Raw genomic sequence first — 26,265 nt, forward strand, 5'->3', positions numbered from 1 at the left:
ACTCTTGCCCTTACAATTCACGTATATAACATGTAATCAGATTGGTCACGTATCAAGTTCAAGTATCAAGTTCAATTTGGTATTTGAAAGCACTCACCCAAAAGATATAGTGCTACTGGTCACTTTCAGGTTATACTCCGAGTTCGGAGTCCAAATCTGCGATAAAACTCAATTTGAGAACTTTGAAACATGATTAGAGTTCGAAACTTAGACGTTTCGTTCAATAAGAATCAAGAAATGAAAATTCACTTGGAGAATACTCGTGAAATACTCGCTCACTTTTTAAATGATAAAACTTTGTAACATTTATACTTGAAATGGTCATGCGAGTCGAAAGTACAAGGAAATCGTACTTTGAACAATCATTATTTCATTTCTCAAGGGTACAAGTTCGGCCAAGTCCTTATTTATATATCTTGGGACAAGAAGACTTAAGTACCCTAGATGGTTCAAGCAGTAATCACTCTTAACTCATACTCAAGTTGCAAAGATAGTTTTCTAGACCTCGAGTAAAAATTCGGGCAGCATGCCCTTTGTGTTTACCTACTTTCCAGCCATTTAGGCTTCATTATTTTTCTTCAACCAAAATCCAACATCATAAATATCAGCAATTCAAGTCAAAAGCCGTTCCATAGGCTTACAATATCATAAGAATAGGAATTACAATAATAGCAAGTGCAGAAATACAATCTAGCACAAGGCAGATTTGACGTATGAATGCGGAAATAACATATCCGAGGCTACACTTATCGGATTGAGACGCAACCTAAGCCGTTTCGAAGCTAAGATATAGGGCTGCAATGTTCATGAAGGTCACTTAGTCCAGTTCCTAATGTAGCTTAGTCAAATCCTCAAATTACAGAACCAAAATCCAATTTGTCGGCTGATAACCGCCTTACACTGTAATGGTCATATCTCAGAGTACACAAGTCCGATTCAGGTGTTCTTAGAGGCATTTTAAAGCTAAGTCAGAGTACCACAACTTTCATGTTTTGGTAAAAAGCTAAATCAGTACGCATTCTAGTGAAAAAACGTAATAAACTGGACAAACTGAAGAAACGGACTGCTGAGGAAAAACTTAAAACAGTAAGGGTATTTTGGACTTTTCATGACCTACGTTGCTCCGATTGAGCTGAAATTTTATAGGTACCTATAAAATACCATTCTCTACAACTTTAATTCTTTGACCTAAGGCCAATTCGGCCTCCAACATACAGTTACAAAACCGGACAGAATGGAAGCAAGAATTTCCAGAAATCTGGAATTTTTAGTTTTTAATGCAATCTTCCTTAATTTCTCACTTCAATCACTACCAAAACCCCTTCTATAAAATTAATTACAACATATATGCATCATACACCAAATTGGGCAGAAATTCCTCAAACCCTAGTTCATCATATAAAAAGGGAAAAACTTCCAAAACATGATAGCATCCATGATTCCACCACAAATCAAGTTACTAACCTTAATTTAAACAAGATTGAAAGTAAAATTTAGAGATATCATCTTCCTTACCTTGATTAGAGTTCTCCAAGTGTAGCCCAAGCTTTCTCTTTCCAAAATTTCACCAACAATCACTAACTAATCACTCAAAGGTAAGTTTAATCGGTTTAGAAATTTAATTTGTCACTTGGTTGGTTAGAATCAAGAAGAAGGAATTGTTTCTTGCTCTCACTTTCTCTCTCCCTCTTGGTCGACCAGCTGCTGGAAAAATGAAGAGGAAAGTGCAGAAAATTGGTTTAAGAAGGCTAGTTAATCACTTGGCCAAGAAACTCTAGGGTGGCGACACTTGTCGCCACCACCACCTTTCATTTTTCTCTTTCTTCCTTGCTATTTTCTAGCCTCAAATTTTCGGTCAAAGCAGCTGCCAAACAAGAAGATATTTTGCTCAAAAGTCAATAAGCTTGTATGGTAAGAAAGTGGTGGTCAAGTGGTGCGTTCAACCGGTAGTGCGCGGGACCCGCCGGTTCGCGCCGTTTTTCTTAAAAACACACGTATTAGGGTTTTTACTTCCCATTCACTAACCTTATATCATTGCTACTAATCACATATTATTTCTCACTTAAAAGTCACTTTTAATCACCAAATTGATCCTTGGTCAGTATCGAAAATTCATCCGGCGAAAAATCACGAAAACCCTAATTTTGCTCAAATCTTGAAACCGAAGTGTAAAACCCTATTTCCAGGTTCATCTACACTTATTGTTGAACAATTGGGTAGTAGGGCCTTAATAAATAATAATTTTCAAATAAAAGGAAATTTTTAAGAAAACGTGAGGAATTTACAATTTCAATAATTAACATTAGGATCTCTAGTAAAATATGAGAGATTTAAGAATCCGTTTAGTCACAAGTAAACTAGGGTTTTTTTTTTTGATTAAAACATTAGGGTTTCTAGTCTTTTAAAACAAAATAAGGTTTTAAATCAAACCCGAAGAAATATACTTTAATATTTTCTTCATAGACAACCTCCTAATATTCGGGATGTTACAATCTCCCCTCCTTAAAAGAATTTCGCCCTCGAAATTCCAATAGGTACTAAGAGTCCTTCAAAGTCAGTCAGGTACTAGAAATCACTCCAATCCCTTATATATGACCTTATCATTTAGTAAAGAGCTAAGAGATAACCAAATAGAACATGCAAAAAGGGCTCAATTCACATAACCAGCCCTGAGTTAAAAGTAGAGTCTCAGATATTCGAAAAAATTTAAAACATGGCTTAGCCTCGAGTCCAAAATTTTACCCCTGGCGGTGCTTGGAAACACAACAGGCAAAGCCTCACCAGAGAGTTTTAGTTCAACCGCTACAGAGGAGTAGTAGCTGGTCTACAGCCACACAAATACGAATAAGTTCAAAAGCAAGGTCAAAGCAGGGTTCAAACATATAAGTTCAAAAGTAGGTTCAATTACTTCAAGTTCAAGAAGCACGGGTACAAATAAGAACTCACTTGACTAGCCTATACCCAGCAATTCACATTCTCAAACAGTCACCGAATTCAAATCCACATATAGGTCATATTACTTATGTGTAAAAATCAAATCAGGTCCATTACATGTACGTAATAGCACACTTGCCAAAACAAGTTCAAGTTCCAAATGAGCTCATTTTAGTCTGTCTCAGACAGTTCAAGTATTGCAAACCCCTTTGATCAGTCCAATAACAAGGTTAAATGTTAGAATCATCCACGCTTTAACCTTTTCCATCAAAACTCACCTTAAGTGCAATCAAGATACAGACCCTTATTCTAACGCTCTTCACTATGTGATACCCAAGTACAAGAATCCACAATAAGACAATTCACAACTCGAGCCGGCCGGTCCCAAGAGTAAATCATCCATATTAGAGATTCCTACCTGGCATAACTAACTAAGGTCTCCAACAATAGACAATTGTTCCACACTTAACAAGCCAATCCCCACAGTCCGAGAACCCTCTCCCGGCACGAGCTCAATAGGAGCTCTGATACCATCTGTGACGACCCCACCTCCCCCTAAGGCGTACCAAAGGGTTCGGCAGACCGCCTGCCCAGCTCTCGCCAGGACTCACTCCCTATCTCAAACGAGTCATGTACACACATCCATGAACCATAAATAACATTCCCAATTCAAGCTTATAATTTACATTGATAGAAATCGAGGTACAAAGTCTCAATACACCAAACTAGTTCAAAACGTATACAATCCAAGTACAACATGTTCCATCCGAGGAATAGCGCGGGTACAAGTCAAAAATCAAACAACTAGTCTATGCTAGACTTTACATAACTCACACCTCGCTCGTACCCCTGAAAGGAAAACAAATGGAGTGGAATGAGCTAAAAGCCCAGTGAGGTTCCAAATAGCAAATTGACCATTATTTATAAGTACAAGTTTTTGATATAGCAAAGTAACGAGCATGAAGAGTTCATAAATGTGAGCAATAACACGTCAAGTAACAATCTTAAAATGAGCGAGTGTAGAAGTTTTTCAAAAGAAACAATAATCCAATAAACAATAATCATTCCAAAGCATAAGGATACGGATGGCTCTCAGGAGCCAACTTCCATTCATCATCAGGGCTTGATCACATAGTAGTTGACACTCCGTCAACTTTCAAGTAAGTAACCAATCCAGTAGAACACCACTTAAACGACTCTCCGTCCACCGTTCAACCCCCAGCTGGGCCCAAAATCCTCAAGAACACGGGTGGTAATACTCGAGTATACCGATTAGTCGAGGAGATATCACTCCACTCGACAATACAAGAGACCCAGGGTTCGTTACCCAATCGACCAAGCCCTTGCCGGCTCGACTAGAGTAACTCGCCACAGGGTTTCTGGAATTCCAGGAAGTGCGCGCATCATAATCAAGTATATCAAGTCAATTGCAACAATAAACAAGTATATCACGTAAGGGCAAGTGCGATAAAGTACACTCTTGCCCTTACAATTCACGTATATAACATGTAATCAGATTGGTCACGTATCAAGTTCAAGTATCAAGTTCAATTTGGTATTTGAAAGCACTCACCCAAAAGATATAGTGCTACTGGTCACTTTCAGGTTATACTCCGAGTTCGGAGTCCAAATCTGCGATAAAACTCAATTTGAGAACTTTGAAACATGATTAGAGTTCGAAACTTAGACGTTTCGTTCAATAAGAATCAAGAAATGAAAATTCACTTGGAGAATACTCGTGAAATACTCGCTCACTTTTTAAATGATAAAACTTTGTAACATTTATACTTGAAATGGTCATGCGAGTCGAAAGTACAAGGAAATCGTACTTTGAACAATCATTATTTCATTTCTCAAGGGTACAAGTTCGGCCAAGTCCTTATTTATATATCTTGGGACAAGAAGACTTAAGTACCCTAGATGGTTCAAGCAGTAATCACTCTTAACTCATACTCAAGTTGCAAAGATAGTTTTCTAGACCTCGAGTAAAAATTCGGGCAGCATGCCCTTTGTGTTTACCTACTTTCCAGCCATTTAGGCTTCATTATTTTTCTTCAACCAAAATCCAACATCATAAATATCAGCAATTCAAGTCAAAAGCCGTTCCATAGGCTTACAATATCATAAGAATAGGAATTACAATAATAGCAAGTGCAGAAATACAATCTAGCACAAGGCAGATTTGACGTATGAATGCGGAAATAACATATCCGAGGCTACACTTATCGGATTGAGACGCAACCTAAGCCGTTTCGAAGCTAAGATATAGGGCTGCAATGTTCATGAAGGTCACTTAGTCCAGTTCCTAATGTAGCTTAGTCAAATCCTCAAATTACAGAACCAAAATCCAATTTGTCGGCTGATAACCGCCTTACACTGTAATGGTCATATCTCAGAGTACACAAGTCCGATTCAGGTGTTCTTAGAGGCATTTTAAAGCTAAGTCAGAGTACCACAACTTTCATGTTTTGGTAAAAAGCTAAATCAGTACGCATTCTAGTGAAAAAACGTAATAAACTGGACAAACTGAAGAAACGGACTGCTGAGGAAAAACTTAAAACAGTAAGGGTATTTTGGACTTTTCATGACCTACGTTGCTCCGATTGAGCTGAAATTTTATAGGTACCTATAAAATACCATTCTCTACAACTTTAATTCTTTGACCTAAGGCCAATTCGGCCTCCAACATACAGTTACAAAACCGGACAGAATGGAAGCAAGAATTTCCAGAAATCTGGAATTTTTAGTTTTTAATGCAATCTTCCTTAATTTCTCACTTCAATCACTACCAAAACCCCTTCTATAAAATTAATTACAACATATATGCATCATACACCAAATTGGGCAGAAATTCCTCAAACCCTAGTTCATCATATAAAAAGGGAAAAACTTCCAAAACATGATAGCATCCATGATTCCACCACAAATCAAGTTACTAACCTTAATTTAAACAAGATTGAAAGTAAAATTTAGAGATATCATCTTCCTTACCTTGATTAGAGTTCTCCAAGTGTAGCCCAAGCTTTCTCTTTCCAAAATTTCACCAACAATCACTAACTAATCACTCAAAGGTAAGTTTAATCGGTTTAGAAATTTAATTTGTCACTTGGTTGGTTAGAATCAAGAAGAAGGAATTGTTTCTTGCTCTCACTTTCTCTCTCCCTCTTGGTCGACCAGCTGCTGGAAAAATGAAGAGGAAAGTGCAGAAAATTGGTTTAAGAAGGCTAGTTAATCACTTGGCCAAGAAACTCTAGGGTGGCGACACTTGTCGCCACCACCACCTTTCATTTTTCTCTTTCTTCCTTGCTATTTTCTAGCCTCAAATTTTCGGTCAAAGCAGCTGCCAAACAAGAAGATATTTTGCTCAAAAGTCAATAAGCTTGTATGGTAAGAAAGTGGTGGTCAAGTGGTGCGTTCAACCGGTAGTGCGCGGGACCCGCCGGTTCGCGCCGTTTTTCTTAAAAACACACGTATTAGGGTTTTTACTTCCCATTCACTAACCTTATATCATTGCTACTAATCACATATTATTTCTCACTTAAAAGTCACTTTTAATCACCAAATTGATCCTTGGTCAGTATCGAAAATTCATCCGGCGAAAAATCACGAAAACCCTAATTTTGCTCAAATCTTGAAACCGAAGTGTAAAACCCTATTTCCAGGTTCATCTACACTTATTGTTGAACAATTGGGTAGTAGGGCCTTAATAAATAATAATTTTCAAATAAAAGGAAATTTTTAAGAAAACGTGAGGAATTTACAATTTCAATAATTAACATTAGGATCTCTAGTAAAATATGAGAGATTTAAGAATCCGTTTAGTCACAAGTAAACTAGGGTTTTTTTTTTTTGATTAAAACATTAGGGTTTCTAGTCTTTTAAAACAAAATAAGGTTTTAAATCAAACCCGAAGAAATATACTTTAATATTTTCTTCATAGACAACCTCCTAATATTCGGGATGTTACAATGCTTAATGCATGGATTGGTGAACCTTGTGTCTAAATGAGCTTGTGATTGCCTATTTCCTTTAATTTCCCTAAAATAAGTTGATTAATTGACCTTTTCATGCTCATGGATCTTTTGAGTTCTAAAATGTTTCAAATGGCTTTGATGGTTTGGTTAAGGGTTGCTTTTGGATCCTTAGTTAGTTTTGCTATTTTTGAAATTTGATCAAATAACTCACTTGGCTTATAATTCATACATTATTTGGTCATTTCTAAGTTGCAAAGTGAGAGAGGATTAAATGTTTGGATGAATTTTGACTTCTTTACATTTCATCACTATATTGGTGCATTAATCCTTTGTTTGATTGGTTTTAGCCCAAGTTAGAACCTTTTCCTGTTACTAGTTTCACGAACGGGGAAGGTATAACTTTCTTTTACTTTTTTTGTCTCTCCTATGTGATCCAACGTGCTAAGTGAAATTTGCATGTCTACTTTGCTTTCCTAACTTTTCTTTAATTACTTTTACTTATGTCATTTACTTTTTGTTTTCATTAAGTTATTCTTTTAATGGGGTATGTGTACACCTCTTGGCTTGTAATAGATAGGGCTGTGGCGAGCAATTTGGTCCATTTTCCCTTTCCCCTTTTGTTTTAGTTAGTGAATGTAATAGGTTCATTAGCTTGGTTGCATGCCTACGTGTTAAGTGTTAATTTGCTTTGTTAGGGCCTTGCATCTAGTCGAGCATGCTAAATGTTATGTGCTCTGTGTTTATGAGTGTTTGGCATGTCTACTCGTTTTCCATAGCCGTGAATGAATGTGATGGATGAATGTACGTTTCCGCTAGTCCAACGCTAGTCGGAATTCATAGAATGGGCTAGTCCAACGCTAGACCCTTAGGGATTTCCCCTCGTTAGTACATCATTTGCTTGTTCACCACATATCACGCATTTTCCTTAGTTTTATCATTTGGCATGATCCTCGAACCCCTTCTCCCCTCATTTTAGGTGTTGCATCCCATGCTAGCTATAGGGTTCATTTTGTGTGAGTGTCCCCTTCCGATAAGGGAAACGAGCGAGTGTGGCTACTCGATAGCCTTAGCACGCTAGTTTCGCCTTCTAATCAAAGGGAAAATGGAAGTCGAAAAGTTAGGAGTCCTTCCCGTACCCGATTTGTTGCATTCCTCTAGGGTCATACTTTCATTTTATCACATCCATACATTTTTAACCACAATTTTGCACATTTCTCAAACCATACTTTTTTACTACATTTTACCTATCACTTGCTTATTTTCACTTCACAAATGAAATTCCACTTTACCTTATATATCTATTATTCTATTTTCACACACTTGCACACAAAAAACACTTGAATTTTATACAATTTCACACATGCACCTTTTTATACATTCGCACACTTGCACTTACATTTCTTGCATCTTTTATACACTTTCACACTTGCACACTTGAATTTGAACTCTCATTTGCATTAGTCGACCTCTATGAGGTTTTCCTTTGTTGGCCGCCACAATTCATGTGGTTTGGGACCAAAAGCCTCACAAGAGACATCGTAGAATGTAGGATTGCATTTTCCTTTCCGTTTTGCATTCATATAGTCATATCCAACGTGCGAACATACATTGGGTAGAAAATTAGGAAAGGTACGGTTAAGTCGCGCAACTAGCCTTGGCTAGGTCAAAGGGGTGCCTTGGATTCTATCCTTGCCTTCCCTTTTGTCAAAAGTGACTCCCGAACCTTTTTCTTTGGCTTACGTGGACTATGAGTCGTTTTTAAAAGGGTTTTACTATTTTGTCTTTAAAAATCTATTTAGGTGACTTGGTACACCTTAATCATTACCAAGTGGCGACTCCAATTTCTCATTCAAAAACCCTTTTTAAAAACTATTTTTTTGGGTCAAATCGTCGCTTTTTCAAGTCCCATATTAGACCCATACCTTTTTCAACTCACAAAAATCACTTTCCAATCAAAAATTGAATCACAAAAACATCTTTCTCAAACCATTTATTTTTATTTATCAAAAAATGGGGCGCGACAGTTGGCGACTCCACTGGGGACTTCCTAAGTGGGTCCAAGCATTTTTGACTTAACCATTCGTTTCCTTTTTCTACCCTTTCTATGCATGGCATGTGGATATTAGGATTGCATTTTTCATTTTTAGGACCTTTTGTCTTATGTACGTAATCAAATCAATCCCTCGACTCACGAATGTTTGTTTGAATGAATGTTTACTTGTTATCTCGCGCTTGCATTGCATTTGGGGGGTGTGTGTCACCATTAGAGCCTCGCGTGGTTCTCAACCCTTTCCCTCAAAATAGGGAACACTTCATACGTGCACGTTTACTTAATGTTATCCCATTTTATTTTTGTTTTCGTGGGCTCTTTCCCACACCGCCTTGTAGGACTAGGAATGATTTCTCTAGGTATGTGGATGGTGTGCCCTGCGCCCATAGCAATACCTAGGGGATCGCTCGAGCCACCGACCGAGGGTCTTGGGATTGATGACCCATTCCCTTAGGTCTGAAGGCTTGGGGACCTTTTAAGCCTTATCGAGTCTAGTCGCATTAGTGAACCCCAGCCTCATGCATCCATATTAGCGTTTTCCTAGGTTAGAGTCAGCCTCACCCTCTTTTAAGCACATTAGGCACGAGGGAAGGGGTTCCACCCTTTTTTTACATTGCTTTTATTTCTTTTCTTAATTGCTCCCAACATGTTATGTGTACTATCAATTGCACTAACTATTTCATTGTTTTCTTGGCTTGCATTCATGTGCCTTAGCAATAAGAGGCCTTTTTGGCACTCTTTTAGTGGCCTACCCACTAGATAACTCGCATGTTTAAATTTCAGTCATTATAATTAATTTTCAATAAATACATTTCATTTTAGACCTTTTCCCCCCTTGATGCATTGTTTATATCCGTTAGGCCATATTTGTCATGTATTTACATTGCTTTAATAAATGGCATCATGCATTAAACCTTAGAAGGAACGCCAGTTAGGCAATTTCCATGTTAGGGAAGCCAACCCTAATCCCATGGGTATTTAACCCTACTTTTGGGACTTTGCACGTCTACTTTTTGCAATTTAACCTAAGGGGTAAAATCCCAAGGTAACGGTATCTAAGTGAATTCCCCATCCAGATGACGCAGTATCGAATGCTCAACCAAGTCCCCCGAGAGCTGAATCAGTGGAGGAACAACCTATCCTATGAAATTGGGGGGCTATTTCAATATGTGGGACATCTACCGAGCCTGGTCGATATAATACCCAACGTGTCTGCTATCCAAGCATTGATCAATTATTGGGATCCGGACGCCTCCGTTTTTCGATTTTGAATGTGCGAACTCACCCCGACACTAGAAGAGTTAGAGGGATTGTTGCAAGTAACGGGAAAAGGCAGTCCTATGATATACCCGAGCAGAGGAACGAAAGAGCAGTTTTGCAGATTTCTGGGATTGCGGAACAATAGCTTAGACCAACACCCCGACGCTGGATCTTGTCCACTGAAGTTTTTATATGACCGGTTTGGGGAAAAGGAGTCCTTTGAGCGCCATCATATCGATTTCTTTATAACAAGAGGGCAATGGGAGGAGAAGCGTGTGCAAGCTTTTGGTTTGGTTTTGATCAACTTATTCCCTCAAAGGCATAGAAAAGTGACATTTGCAACAATCAACATGATTCAAGGTCTTTTTCTAGGAATTCGTGGAACAACACCAACTTTGATACCCGTTGTCATAGCGGACATCTTTTCAGCCCTTACCAATTGCCAAAGGAAAGGGGGTTTCTTCTACGCTTCAAATCTGATACTCCAAATGTGGATCATGGAACATTTGGCGAAGAGATTACTAAACCCGTTGGGTTCTTGCCTCCCAGTTGAGAATTGGATTGATTCGCATCAAGAGAGAGTCGGCCGCTACTACCGAGTGATGTCGTCAAGCCAGTTTATCGAAGAGTTCAACAATTTGACACCAGAAAAGGTGCAGTGGGTTTTAGATTGGACCAAAGTTAGGGACCCAGCTTTTAGGACCACTCAACATGATTTCATCCCTTTAGCTGGAGTCAATGGTCTAGTAGCCTATATTCCGCAAAGGGTTATGAGACAGTTTGGCTACCCTCAAAGTATTCCTATGGTACAAGGGGTTGAAGATCTCAGATTGGGTACGGTAATCGAGAGTCGAAGCATGGTATTAGAGGCTTGGGGAAATCTGCGAGGACTTGAGAATTTGCAGTAGGAATTGGTAAACAAGATGACACCTGCGGTTATGCCGGGATACAACAAATGGATCGAACAAAAGGTGGAACATGATAGGGCAAGGCAACAATCTGCATCAGCCAGTCCCGAAGAACGGATGGAGAGGCTAAGGAAAGAATTAGAGGAATCTCAAGCCCAGCTTATAATGGCCAACAGAGTTCTAGAAGATACCCAAGTGCAGCTGAAGAGGGAGAAGAAGAAGAATGAGAAGCTAGAGGAAGCCATAGACGCCTTTGATAGGATTAGGGAAGGAGCTCGTAAGCTCAGTTTAGGGAGCTCTAGAGAATCACAAAGTACAAGTCTCTCGAGACATAGGGATTTTGTAAACATGGTTACTAAGACCATTGACGAGGTTGTAAAGAAAGATTGAACTTTTCCACAATTTATGAGACGCTTTCCATTTCAAAGTTCTAAATTCACTTACAGGTTTGAAAATGGGATTTTACCCCGAAGGTTCGCATCATGCTAGGCCTACCCTTGGCACAAAAAGGGTCCCCCCATAGGACATGCATCCGAATTGTTCGAATAATTACTAACTCATGCCTTTTTCTTTTTGCCCTTTTGAATAAATTGCAGAAATCTAAAAACGATTGGTTTATCTAAAGAAGTCTTTTGCATTCTCAGGTAAATTTTCAAAATAGCTTTTCGGAAAATCCCCATTATTACGCGATCCCGAAGTAGAGCCCAAAGGAATCGTGTAGACATGAGTACTCAACCAGAATCGTCCGATAAGGCCGTTGCAACTACCCAGCCGGAGGCCGCAAGTCCTGGGGTTCAGTTGACTGAATTACTCGCAAAATTTGGGGAAATGGCATCCGAAATGGCCGCTCAAAAGAGGTTAATCGACGAACTCGTTAGTAGCGGAGTGCAACCTGAGCCTGTGCCCGCCACACAACCACAATCTGAACCATTTGTTATCCCTCCTACTCAAACCACCGTTACTCCACCTTTCCTTATTCCACCCGAAGGAACTTTCACATATCCCACCATACATTTACCATACACTTACCCTCCTGATCCTTCATTTTTCCCTAGTTACATGCAAGGCCCACAACCTCACATCACCTCAAATATACCCCCTGAGCCGCACACTTTTTATCACGCTACTGCTGAGCCTTTCTTGCCAGACCATACCATTCAAAACAAGCCAGAGATAGGAAAATGTTCTGCTCCTGTTGATATGAAGTTGCTCAAGCGCCTTGACCGTTTTGATGAATTTATGAGGAAAAGTCAGGGTTTAAACAAGCAAGGAGTATTGGACTATGATGAGCTTTGTCTCTTTCCAAATGTGCAATTGCCTGACGGGTTCAAAACTCCGAAGTTTAACAAGTATGATGGGACAGGCAATCCCAAGACACACCTCCGATTGTTCGCCAACAAGTTGGGTAGGCCAACAGATGATGAAAATCTGCCTTTGAGGCTATTCCCAGAAAGTCTGGAGGGGGATGCACTCGATTGGTATTCCAAGCTGAAACCCGAAGAAGCAAAGACCTGGCTGGACCTGTCCAATGCGTTTGTAAGGCAATACGAGTATAACTGCGAGTTGGCTCCGACACGAACCACGTTGGAAGGGATAAAGAGAAAACCCTCCGATCACAAGACTTATGCCGAAAGGTGGAGAAAAATAGCTGCAAAAGTCGAGCCACCAATGACGGAGGACGAAATCATACGCATTTTCATTAAGGCACATGATCCGCCGTACTTTGAAGAAATTTTTCGCATGACTGGATGCTCATTTGCCGCAATTGTTAATAAGCTTGAGGAATTTGATGATTTCGTGAAGGCTGGGAAGATTGTTAATGTCTCTGCCCTCAAATCCAAGTTGGATGCCTTGCAAAGCCAAGGTAGTAATGGGAAGAAACAACAATTCAAAAAGCAAGAGGGGGAAACTGCTTTTGTCTGGAATCGAAATCCTGTTCCAAGACCCAGACCTCGACAATACCCTACCTACTCAAACCCTTACCCTTACTATTCAAGCCCTCATCCTGTTTGCCATACCAATACCACTCATCCTCGACCTAGGCCTAACTACGACAACTCGCCTAAGGCCCCTTTTAAAATATCTCAACCTAACTTCCAACAAGTTCGACCCCGACCTCCTTACAATCAACAATTTTCTCCACCAAATAGACCCACCTATAATTACCCTCAACCCATTGAACCCCAAAGTCGAAATCGTTCTCGCACCTTCACTAACCTTGGCAGGCCTCTGGACCAATTGTATGAACAATTAAAAGCCGCTGGTAGAATCGGCGTAATTCCTCCTCCAGCTCACCCTCATGGTGTTCCTGCCGACTACAATCCGCAGTCCACTTGTGCCTATCATTCGGGAGCACCTGGACACTCAACCGCCGATTGCAGAGCCCTTAAGCACAGAGTTCAAGACATGATTGAGGCATGGGAAATAGTGTTAAGGGGAAAAGGTGAACAAGGACCAAGTGTAAATACAAACCCCTTTCCCAAACACAAGGACACCTTTGAAGCATCCACTACAAATGACGAAATTTGAAAATCCTGAAGGAGCTCTGCGCAATTTGGATGGCTGACTATCTTCCCTTACGAAGGGAATTTCGATAAATCTAGGGGTTGTCATTTACTAAAGTTCACGAAAACTTTTTCTTGCATATGTAAATAGTTTCATGAAAGCGTTTTTTTTTTTGCAATCGAATTTTGTTTTGTTTTTGCTTTGATTTGGAGTTTCATGAAATGCTCATTTTGATTATTTGTTTGTCTGATTATGATTCTGATTTTTGAGATGGCCAAAGGTGAGGTTATTTGACTCTTTGAACATCACTGTTCTGGAATTTGATGAAACCCTTTATTGAAAATTCCTCCATTAAAAAGCCCTTATTGAGAAATTCCTTCATTGAGAAAGCTTTCATTGAGAAAAACCATTGAAAAATCCCTTCATTGAAAATCACTTCGCTGAAAAATCCCTTCATTGAAAATCACTTCGCTGGAAAAATCCCTTCATTGATGAATCTCTTCACTGGAAAAATCCCTTCATTTGGAAATTCCTTCATTCATAAATCCCTTCATTTGAGAAAATCCCTTTCCAGCCAGGTTGAAAGTTGATTGGTTAAAGCAGTATCATTAACGATTGATTCTGATTGATGAAAAGCAGTTGAATGCCATGTGCCATGACCAACGTTGTCAAAACGCATGGCCTATGTTCATAACAAAAGGATCCGCCACCGATCTTCTGAAGAAGGAAACAAAGTGCTAAAGCGATGAAAAACGAAGTCGAAGGCAAATTTGCTTCAAATTGACGAAACTTATTGGGTGTTCAAAGGAGAGATGGAAGGACAGACATTCCCTCAACCTATCAACTCGGACATGTGTAAGATGTTCTTTATTTGATTATGCAAAGTTTCTTTTAGGAAATCATGCAAGAGACGAGGCAAAAGTCAGGCCATCTTCCTTTCCAATCAAAACATTTCATCCCTAGTCATCCCCTTTGAACTATCAGAACAATAATTTTCGTTTGGCAACCCCTGAGAATTGCAAACCCCACACTGGGGCAAATTCATTTTGAAAAATGATCAGAAAGAAAAGGAAAACCCCACACTGGGGCAAATTTATCTTTGAAAGAGATATGGGAAAAAGAAAAAAGAACCCTACACTGGGGTAAATTTAGTTTTCAAAGAAAAAATGCAAAAGTGAGGAAAATACAATGGAAAATGCAAAAAGAGAAAGTCCGATTAAACTGGGGCAAATTTTCCTCAGTGTCGGAGTTGTTTTCAAAAGAGTGCAATCTCAAGTTATTTCACCCCTCGTATCAAATCTGCTTTCAAGCCTCAACTTTTCTTGAAAAATACCCCACCGGACCTCATTACAAAAGCCCAAAAGTCCTGGTTTTCGTCACTTGCTGCATTTCTATTAGGGATTTTGCTAATCAACTGACACGTGATGTCCATAATGCCTTCGTTTAAGTCTATAAGGGAAGCGCATTTTACTGATGCCAGCAATCTTCAACTTACATTCCTGAGTCGACTATGGGTGAGCTCTTCCATTGTTTCATTAGGTGAAAACCCACAAGGGCACCTCAAGAGAGAAAAAAAAAAGAAAAGAAAAGAAAAGAAAAAACCAACAAAAAGGGTGGGGGGCAACCTTGGTGAAAACCCGAATGGCGCCAAGGTAGGTTTCTGCAATGAGCAAGCACAAAGAGGAACAACTGGTGGTTTGGTCCATTTAGATTTCTTCTCATTTTTGTCATACCTCTGGCAACCTTGAATTCCGGAGCTAAGATATCCAGAGATTTGAATATGACATCTGTTGGCCAAAAGCTGTGTCTTTTTGTAAAAATATTCTTTTGTAAATACATTCTTAGGAAGCTCATTTTTTCCAAATTACTTTCATTCATGACATTTTTTAGGCATGAATGGTTATGCGTGCATTCTTGTGCATATTCGTTCTTACATGACATATGAATTTTCTTGCATACCTCATTTTTTTATCGTTGAATTGTGGTAAATGACAATCCCTGTGGTTTATTTCAAAAAGTATACTTGGATTCAGTCATCCTTTGGGAACAGTTGAAATCCAGTCAAGCCAGCTACACAAACTTCATAATATGGCAAAGCATATACCTGGTCAGTTTGAAAATCGGAAAAGCCTTAGGGCGAGAAATCCAACTCAATCGGCTGTCGTAGAAAATGTTGATAAAGGCATCGAAAGACTCATGTTTACACGATTCTCAAAGGAAAACGGATCAAATGGTGGTGGCAATTTCTTTGTTTTTTTCTCCTTTGCAGAAAATTGCAGGCACAGATGAAAGTAATCACACTTCGCACTGGAATCGATGTCGGAAGGAGTCCTCTGGTGAACAAAGGCAGATCGAAAATGTTGCAAGTAAATTTGATCAAAAGACGCAACAGCATGGCGATACAAAGTCAACTTTGGACTCAAATTGCAAAAATTCAACATACTGGGGCAAATTAATTTTTTGGAAAGATTCTCAAAAGTCAAAAAGAAAAGCAAAAAGAAAAGAAAAATCATCAATCAAAAAATCAAATCAAGTTTCATCACGACAGGCTCAAGTTTAATCCCACTGTCCGATTGTCAAAGCATTTCATTTACATTGATACTGGAGCTGGGTTTGTCCCGCCAATAAGTATTTTATTTTCAGTACTACTGGAGTTGGGTTTGTCCCATTTTATCTTCATCGCCGCTAGCCGTTGGGTTTGTCCCACTAGTGTGCCTTTTAATTGCGTTTGCCACCAGCCGTTGGGTTTGTCCCACTGGTGAGCCTTTCATTTTCATCGCCGCTAGCCGTTGGGTTTGTCCCACTAGTGTGCCTTTTAATTGCATTTGCCACCAGCCGTTGGGTTTGTCCCACTGGTGAGCCTTTCATTTTCATCGCCGCTAGCCGTTGGGTTTGTCCCACTAGTGTGCCTTTTAATTGCGTTTGCCACCAGCCGTTGGGTTTGTCCCACTGGTGAGCCTTTCATTTTCATCGCCGCTAGCCGTTGGGTTTGTCCCACTAGTGTGCCTTTTAATTGCGTTTGCCACCAGCCGTTGGGATTGTCCCACTAGTGTGCCTTTTGATTGCATTTGCCACCAGCCGTTGGGTTTGTCCCACTGGTGAGCCTTTCATTTTCATCGCCGCTAGCCGTTGGGTTTGTCCCACTAGTGTGCCCTTTAATTGCGTTTGCCACTAGCCGTTGGGTTTGTCCCACTAGTGTGCCTTTCATCTGCATTCGCCGCTAGCCGTGGGTCAGTCCCACTAGTGCGCATTTCATTTTGTTCAGCCACTAGCCGTGGGTCAGTCCCACTAGTGCGCACTTCCTTTTGTTCAGCCACTAGCCGTGGGTCAGTCCCACTAGTGCGTATTTCATTTTGTTCAGCCACAGAGATCAAATCTCCCTCTTGGTACAAAATTTGAACTACCCCGAGGTAAAAACTCAATTCATTGTTTAAACTTCCCCAGTGGAGTCTTGATTTTAAGCTTTATTCGGGCCAGTCCCATGATTTTCGTTTTATTCGGGCCAGTCCCATGATTTTCATTTCATTCGGGTCAGTCCCATGATTTTCGTTTTATTCGGGTCAGTCCCATGATTAAAAGCTTGTTCGGGTCAGTCCCATGATTTTCATTTCATTCGGGTCAGTCCCATGATTTTCGTTTTATTCGGGTCAGTCCCATGATTAAAAGCTTGTTCGGGTCAGTCCCATGATTTTCATTTTATTCGGGCCAGTCCCTTGATTTTCATTTTATTCGGGTCTATCCCGTTTTAAATTTCCTGTTCGGGTCAGTCCCGTTTAATTTCATGGTCGGGTCAGTCCCGTTTACATTCCTGTTCGGGTCAGTCCCGTTTAAATTTCTGTTCGGGTCAGTCCCGTTTTTTTTAATTCCTGTTCGGGTCAGTCCCGTTTTCAATTCCTGTTCAGGTCAGTCCCGTTTTCAATTCCTGTTCGGGTCAGTCCCGTTTTAATTTTCATGTTCGGGTCAGTCCCGTTTTAAGAATTCCTGTTCGTTGGAATCTTTTGCAGCCCAATAACACAGGTAAGTATTTGGTGTCTACTTCTTTGTCTCAAGTTTTTTCAAAACTCAGACAAAGAGGGGCAAACTGTAGAAACCAAATTTTAAATAATTTTGTATGTTGCATCTAATTCATGATTTTTGTTTCAGATTGCTTGCATTTTTGTTCGTTATTTTTGCACTTTTAGTTGTTATTTTATTTTAGTTTTATCCATTTTTGCCCTTTTAGTTTGTTTAGTTCTTTTGCCATTTTTATTTTTGTCATATTAGTTGTTTTTTTTAAGCTTTTCAAGTTTTAGCATAGAAAATCATGAAAAAGAAAAAAAGAGAGAGAAAAAAGACGAAAAGAAAAATTGCTCACAAAATACGTTTATTTCTTTTAAATTCAACCTTTTGGCATTTTATTTTTATTAAGTTATTTTGAAAAGAAAAGAAAAAAAAAAAGGGAAAAATGACAAAAATGAAAAAAAAAGAAAGAAGAAAAATGAAAAAACGCAACTTTGATTGTTTATTATTTCTAGTTTGTTTATTTTTTGTCTGATGTTTTTAAAATTATTGTTTTTCTTTATTTAATATCATTTTTACATTTTTGTATTAAGTTAAATAGTTTTCTTTTTTTAAATTTTATTTTAGTTATTATTTAAAAAAAAAAAATTTTTACCGCAGCATGCACGCTGCAAAATTGCAGCGTGCAAGGCACAACCTCAATAGACATCGGATGGCTGGATGGAAAGGGAAGGACAAGCCTTCATCCTCACCATTGGGGTGAGGGTTTAGGAACCTTGGAGTTCCATATAAAAGGGAAGAGAAGGCTCAGCCGAAAAGAGGAAGAAAAGAGAAAAAAAGGGGGGCGGCTGCTGAAAAGAGAAAAACTAAAAAAGAACGGGAACCGAAGGGATGAGAAAAGATTGAAGGGACGGCTGAGAAGAAAAAAAGGGAGAGAGTGTTTATGCTTGGGAAAGAAGAAAAGGTTTCAGGGTAAACAAAACAGAGGGACACGGCTAAAAATCTGGAGGGAATTTTATAGGGAGTGACGGTTATAGACAGAAAGAGGGAGAGAGAGAATTGAAAGGAGGAGCAGGAGTTGCGGTTGCATCCGGAGGAGGAAGACCGACGTGAGGAAGAGACTAGGAGGCTTGTTTTTCCAGAAGTTCCATAGAAGTTTGATGCCGGCTCATTTCTTTTGACTTCAGCCTTGTCAAAAATCTTTATCAGGTAATCCATTGAACTAAAGGTTGCACCTTTGGTCCTCCTCTGTGTGCGTAGGTTTGGCCTGGGAATTTTTGCGATTCCAAACTTCAAGATTCAATTTTGATTGTTGCCTTGGGTTAGAAATTTGGTATTTGTTTGGATTTTGGCATGAAACCCAGTGATTGCAATTTAGGAAACCAGTTTTCTGCTAGAATGATGCATGAGTTGTCGAACCTTTTGCTGCTGGTTTATTAAGTTTGTTCCATAACATTACCATGTTTGCTCTTTGCTGTCTTTCTTGCCTTTGTCGTCTTCTCCTCCTGTTCTATATATCTTAGACATGAGTTTTGAAATAGAAAAGCGTTAGTCATATATTTTTGGCTAGGGAGGGTAGTGCACGGAAATCTGCTGCAACAAACAACAGGCTCGAGGTTGCTGGTTTGTTGCGAGCGATTGGACAAAACTATTTTTTGGGTTAGACTGAGATCCTGTTTTGGCTTGAGTTTCATTTGGGTTTGTTTGCTAATGTTAGAGACGCTGAGCATATGCCTTGTTGTATTTTACGGCAGCAAGATGCGGTGTCACACCAAGCTGCAATATGTCAAGACCATTTGTTGCAGCCATAGAGTCACTTTGCTATACTTTATATCTAGTTGCTATGATTAGTTCTTTTAAGAATAGATGTTTGTGGTGGAGTAAGGTTCATAACATGAGTTGAAGGTCTTGCTTTCCTTTTTGTTTTTGCTGCATCGATAAACATCACTTGGACTGTTCAGTTTTTGCATGCATGTTGTCCGACCATTTGATGTCTAAATTTACAAGTTTCATGGTGCAAAGTGGGAATATTGTGTGATAGTTGTGTTAGGATTGGCACTGTTTTAATGTTAAGTTGAAAAGCTGGATGATGAATCTGATTTCGGCACTTGAGGCTAAAGCTTGTGGCTAAAGAATGAAAATTGCGGCTGGGCTCTTTGAATTTGCAGAGAGCCCTGCTACATCTTTTTCTTTTTCTTCTTTTACTGTTTCATTTGTACCCTTGATGCTCAGCTTCAATTCTTGTTTTAATCTTGCAATGAAGTTGCATGTTTAGTCAATGATAGATAGTGGAATTTCTGGCATTTGATGAACATATTTGCATGATAAACTGGAAGGAAATTCATGGCAGAAATGGTGCAGAAAAATGGTTCTTTACGTAGGCATGCATGAAAAACTAAAGAAAATTTGCATTTTGACCCCCCAAGTTTCCCCTTGACTCACTATGGCCCAAATAATTAGAAAAATTAATCAATTGGGGCCCTGTGTTTTTTGCAGCAATGCTACGAAGACCCAACTAGGTTCCATTTTCTTGCAATAAGATCCTATGATAGTTGAAATTGAACCATTCCTCAACCTTTTCTTTGTCTTTGGACCTTTGAAGTTCCTAAAAGTGTTTAATTAAGCTTGAATGTTTGGTTAGTGTTCACATTTGAGTATTTGGTAGCATTAATGTTTTAATTCAATTGCTTGTTTGCTTTCATTGGTTACCATGTTTTGCTAAGGTGATGCTTAATGCATGGATTGGTGAACCTTGTGTCTAAATGAGCTTGTGATTGCCTATTTCCTTTAATTTCCCTAAAATAAGTTGATTAATTGACCTTTTCATGCTCATGGACCTTTTGAGTTCTAAAATGTTTCAAATGGCTTTGATGGTTTGGTTAAGGGTTGCTTTTGGATCCTTAGTTAGTTTTGCTATTTTTGAAATTTGATCAAATAACTCACTTGGCTTATAATTCATACATTATTTGGTCATTTCTAAGTTGCAAAGTGAGAGAGGATTAAATGTTTGGATGAATTTTGACTTCTTTACATTTCATCACTATATTGGTGCATTAATCCTTTGTTTGATTGGTTTTAGCCCAAGTTAGAACCTTTTCCTGTTACTAGTTTCACGAACGGGGAAGGTATAACTTTCTTTTACTTTTTTTGTCTCTCCTATGTGATCCAACGTGCTAAGTGAAATTTGCATGTCTACTTTGCTTTCCTAGCTTTTCTTTAATTACTTTTACTTATGTCATTTACTTTTTGTTTTCATTAAGTTATTCTTTTAATGGGGTATGTGTACACCTCTTGGCTTGTAATAGATAGGGCTGTGGCGAGCAATTTGGTCCATTTTCCCTTTCCCCTTTTGTTTTAGTTAGTGAATGTAATAGGTTCATTAGCTTGGTTGCATGCCTACGTGTTAAGTGTTAATTTGCTTTGTTAGGGCCTTGCATCTAGTCGAGCATGCTAAATGTTATGTGCTCTGTGTTTATGAGTGTTTGGCATGTCTACTCGTTTTCCATAGCCGTGAATGAATGTGATGGATGAATGTACGTTTCCGCTAGTCCAACGCTAGTCGGAATTCATAGAATGGGCTAGTCCAACGCTAGACCCTTAGGGATTTCCCCTCGTTAGTACATCATTTGCTTGTTCACCACATATCACGCATTTTCCTTAGTTTTATCATTTGGCATGATCCTCGAACCCCTTCTCCCCTCATTTTAGGTGTTGCATCCCATGCTAGCTATAGGGTTCATTTTGTGTGAGTGTCCCCTTCCGATAAGGGAAACGAGCGAGTGTGGCTACTCGATAGCCTTAGCACGCTAGTTTCGCCTTCTAATCAAAGGGAAAATGGAAGTCGAAAAGTTAGGAGTCCTTCCCGTACCCGATTTGTTGCATTCCTCTAGGGTCATACTTTCATTTTATCACATCCATACATTTTTAACCACAATTTTGCACATTTCTCAAACCATACTTTTTTACTACATTTTACCTATCACTTGCTTATTTTCACTTCACAAATGAAATTCCACTTTACCTTATATATCTATTATTCTATTTTCACACACTTGCACACAAAAAACACTTGAATTTTATACAATTTCACACATGCACCTTTTTATACATTCGCACACTTGCACTTACATTTCTTGCATCTTTTATACACTTTCACACTTGCACACTTGAATTTGAACTCTCATTTGCATTAATCGACCTCTATGAGGTTTTCCTTTGTTGGCCGCCACAATTCATGTGGTTTGGGACCAAAAGCCTCACAAGAGACATCGTAGAATGTAGGATTGTATTTTCCTTTCCGTTTTGCATTCATATAGTCATATCCAACGTGCGAACATACATTGGGTAGAAAATTAGGAAAGGTACGGTTAAGTCGCGCAACTAGCCTTGGCTAGGTCAAAGGGGTGCCTTGGATTCTATCCTTGCCTTCCCTTTTGTCAAAAGTGACTCCCGAACCTTTTTCTTTGGCTTACGTGGACTAGGAGTCGTTTTTAAAAGGGTTTTACTACTTTGTCTTTAAAAATCTATTTAGGTGACTTGGTACACCTTAATCATTACCAAGTGGCGACTCCAATTTCTCATTCAAAAACCCTTTTTAAAAACTATTTTTTTGGGTCAAATCGTCGCTTTTTCAAGTCCCATATTAGACCCATACCTTTTTCAACTCACAAAAATCACTTTCCAATCAAAAATTGAATCACAAAAACATCTTTCTCAAACCATTTATTTTTATTTATCAAAAAATGGGGCGCGACACACCTCATTAATGCAATCTTATCACTTCTTTTTCCTCTCACATCAATCAAATCTCACTCTCTACTTATCTCTTAACACCCGATAAATTTTACACAGTATCCGAAACTTAACCTTATTGGCCGAATTTTTCCGAACTTTTCGCACTAGTGGGTCCCACGTCCAATATATATTCTTAATTTTCTAAAAACTCTCCAATATTAGAAAAATCATCTAAAAACTATAATTACTCATAAAATCCACCAAAAAATATTCCTAAGCCAGAAAATGCAGAAAACATGCAATTAAGGGGAAGTAAACCCTAGAAAAAATATTAGGGAAATACGGGTTCTCACATACCACATGTACCACACCCTGTTCAGGTGAGAGGTGCCTCTCATACCGACTCAGAGCCATAAACAATTCTAAATCGATTGGAGCGATGTCTCATCGGCCACTTATACTTCTGGGGGGCACCCCAAGCCATTGGCTAACCTCATAACTCGAGTCAGCAAGGGCTAAGGTCAAGAAACTTGGTGAACCTTGAAAAATATTATAGGTTGATCTTTTGAGATCTCGCTAGGCATACTTGAATAGTATCGCCACTTCATACATGTTTGATTCCAAATCCGAGTGGGTGTTAGATGGATGGAGGTAGTAAGTGGAGCACTACGGTCATGTTACTGCTTGGATTGACGGAGGGTTAACCATGATGGCAAACTGATTGAGACGTGGAGATAGCTCCTAAGAGCTCCTGTATCCTCCTTGTGTGTTAAATTCCTACTTGTGCACTTAAATGAAATGTCACGTTTAAAGTTGCTTTTAAACACGTTATTTGATTGATTGATGTTGCGTGCTTGCTTGTCTGTTTTCTTGGTCTCACTGAGCATTCGTTAATCCCATTAAATTTGATTTTCTTAACAGGCTTTGGAGGTGGATTGGAGGACCTAGACTACCGATTTGATGGAAGTTAGTATTTTTGTATGAACTTTTGGTGTCTCTTAAAGTGTAATTTTGTTACTTCTGGTTGATGGATTATAATGATAACTTTTACCTTAGAAGTTGTGACTTGTATATTCGAAGTACTTCTTGTTTATATCGTTGGATGTTTCGTGACTCTATATTAAGCTTGAACGAGTACGTGAGTCCTGACGAGAGTTGGGCAAGCGTTCCGCTGATATCCTAGGGTTTGCCCTAGGGAGAGGTGGAGGTGTCACATAGAGAGTGAAGGCTGAAACTCTCATGTTATTTTCATGAATTCCAGGATAATCTCGAGTAAAACATCTTATAACATCTTGTCCTTGTTTTTCATGTATTTTGTTGATTTTTAACACTTGAAAAGCTGGTGAAATTTGAGAAAAATTAAACAATAAGCTTACTGGAATCTGGTTTGGCCTAGAGGAAAGAAATGAAATAAAATTATTAGCCTTAATCTTTAAATTTTGGGTTGAAAATGGTTTAATCTTAGCTTAAACACCTCACAAGACCTTAATTGTGGTGTACGTGTATATTCCCCTTGTTTTGAGTTGATAAACTTGATAAATCTTGAAGAGAAATGTAAGAAAGGATTGCTGGATTTTCACATCTTGTTTGATAAGCTAAGGAACTTGGTTTCTAGTGATTTAAACCTTAAATTGGTGAGATTTTGACGCTTAAAACTTCTTTCCTCACACTTTAGAACTTATGTTTGGGGCTGCACATAAAATTCCTAATCTTAAAAGTGTGAATCAAATGGAAGTTTTAAGAGTACTAGACTGCTTGGATTAGTTGAACTATGTTTAGAGAATCCTAAAAGCTCTAAATAAACTTGTTAGAATTCACATTAAGAATACCTGAATGATTGTAGTTGTATTTTACCTCAAAAATGAAGAGTAATCAAGGGTTTAACCCAAAAACCGAAACTTAATCGACCTTTAATGGTCAGTGTTTCCACATTTGTGTGTTTAAATTGCCTATGTGTTAATTAAGTGATGTTTATGTGATTATGCTAGTGTTTTATTGTAAAGTGTTAGTTATACTACTGATTATGCTAGTGTTAGTTAAGCTGATTGTATATTGCATTATGATATGATTAGAAATCATGATGAAACTTGGGTAAGTAGAACCGAAGATACCAAGGCTAACTTTTGAGAGCTAAAGGTGAAGAAGCAACAATTGTAGGAAGTAAAAAGGTGCCTCACCCGAGTGCTAAGGTAGATTAGGGATCGAACTGAGGAATTTTTGGCAAGATGCAAGGTGCTAAAGGACACCGTAGTCAAGGAGACTCTATCTGGTGGTGTGCATCTAGATCAGGAGCAATCCACAGGAGAAGTACCCGGGAATAAAATGCAGGAAGACCCGGGAATAAATGTAGGAAGATCCTGAGGAGGGTCCACAGGAGGAGGAACCTGGGGAAGCGAAACCAAAGAAGGAGGTAGGATCGACTAGGACTGTCTTAAATTAGACTAATGGAGTTATGGGTTGATCTTAAAAACTAAGGGTTGAGCTACCTATGTTTGATTTGCTTAATGCACTATACTGCTGAACTATTTACTTTTATGTATATTTGAATTACTTATACTATACTTGACTTTAATTATTGTTTTATAACAGTTGGCCTGTAACCTAAGTGTGGATCTATGTGTTGAATGAATTTTGATTTCTAAAACAAAATACTACTAAATATATATGTATGTATAGGGATATACCCAATATATTCAAGATTTCTACATATATAGCATATTTAGGCATAGAATGGAGAGCGAGGGACGACGACATGGGCAACTCCGTAAGGTTAGACAACTTGAAAACCCAGATGGGGACCGCGAATCCGCAGCAGATTAGAGACAAGAACAAGAAATCAATAGACACGACCAAGTGGCTATGGCCCTGAATAGGATGATCGATTTATTGGAAAGAGTAGTAAATCAATCCGGTTCTGGAGTCAAACCTGCACATCAACATAGGGATTTAGAAGTAGGGGAAGATAGGACTTTAGAAAGGTTCTAGAAGTTTGCTCCACCTAAGTTTACTGGAGGACCAAATCCTGAGATGTGACGACCCCACCTCCCCCTAAGGCGTACCAGAGGGTTCGGCGGGCCGCCTGCCCAGCTCTCGCCAGGACTCGGTCAAACACTACAGTCCTCGAACAAATTACAATATAAAACTCAAATATATACCAACTTAACCAATGATTACACGTCGAGAGCGAAGCGTCCACGCATCCGCTGCGCCACTCTGATCCATGGGAAGTCCAACACTAGACTATTACACATCCAATCAATTCCAAACGTTCAATACAATCCCTAATATGAACTATTACACAACAGGAAATCCAAATTCAAACTGTACACAAGATAATCTATTCACTCGCATGAATAAGCACTACAAGCCTTCGCTTTGCCTTGAGCCCTGTGGAGGGGAATAAAACATTTTGGGGTGAGCTAGAAGCTCAGCGAGTAACCAATAAAATCAATTATCAAATCAGTTTCACAAACATTCATTTCGATAATGTCATGATTCAATAATCAATGCACTTTCATTTCTCTCGTGAGCCAGTGAAATCATGGTACTTAGACGTCCAACGCTCCAAACAATCATTTAACATTAAACACTTAACATTGAACATTGAACATTGAGAAAGAGCCCATTGGTGCTCTACAGGAACATTAAACGGTGGAGGAGACGTTGGGGTCCAGCACACGAATTCCAAGCACTCATTTGAGCCAAAACATGTCAAGAACTTATATGCCGGCACACAGGATATGCAATCAAAGAAACATTGCAAAGGTAACGTTGGAAATCGTTTGAGGTCACTCACCTCCACGGCTCACAATCCTCGTCCAATATAGCCAATTTCATCGTTCAAGTCCAAGCCGTTTAACTTAACTCAAAGCAACCAACGCTATCCAAAATCGGACAGCAT

The sequence above is a fragment of the Coffea arabica genome, chromosome 4c (genome assembly GCF_036785885.1).
Source record: "Coffea arabica cultivar ET-39 chromosome 4c, Coffea Arabica ET-39 HiFi, whole genome shotgun sequence".
NCBI lineage: Eukaryota > Viridiplantae > Streptophyta > Magnoliopsida > Gentianales > Rubiaceae > Coffea > Coffea arabica.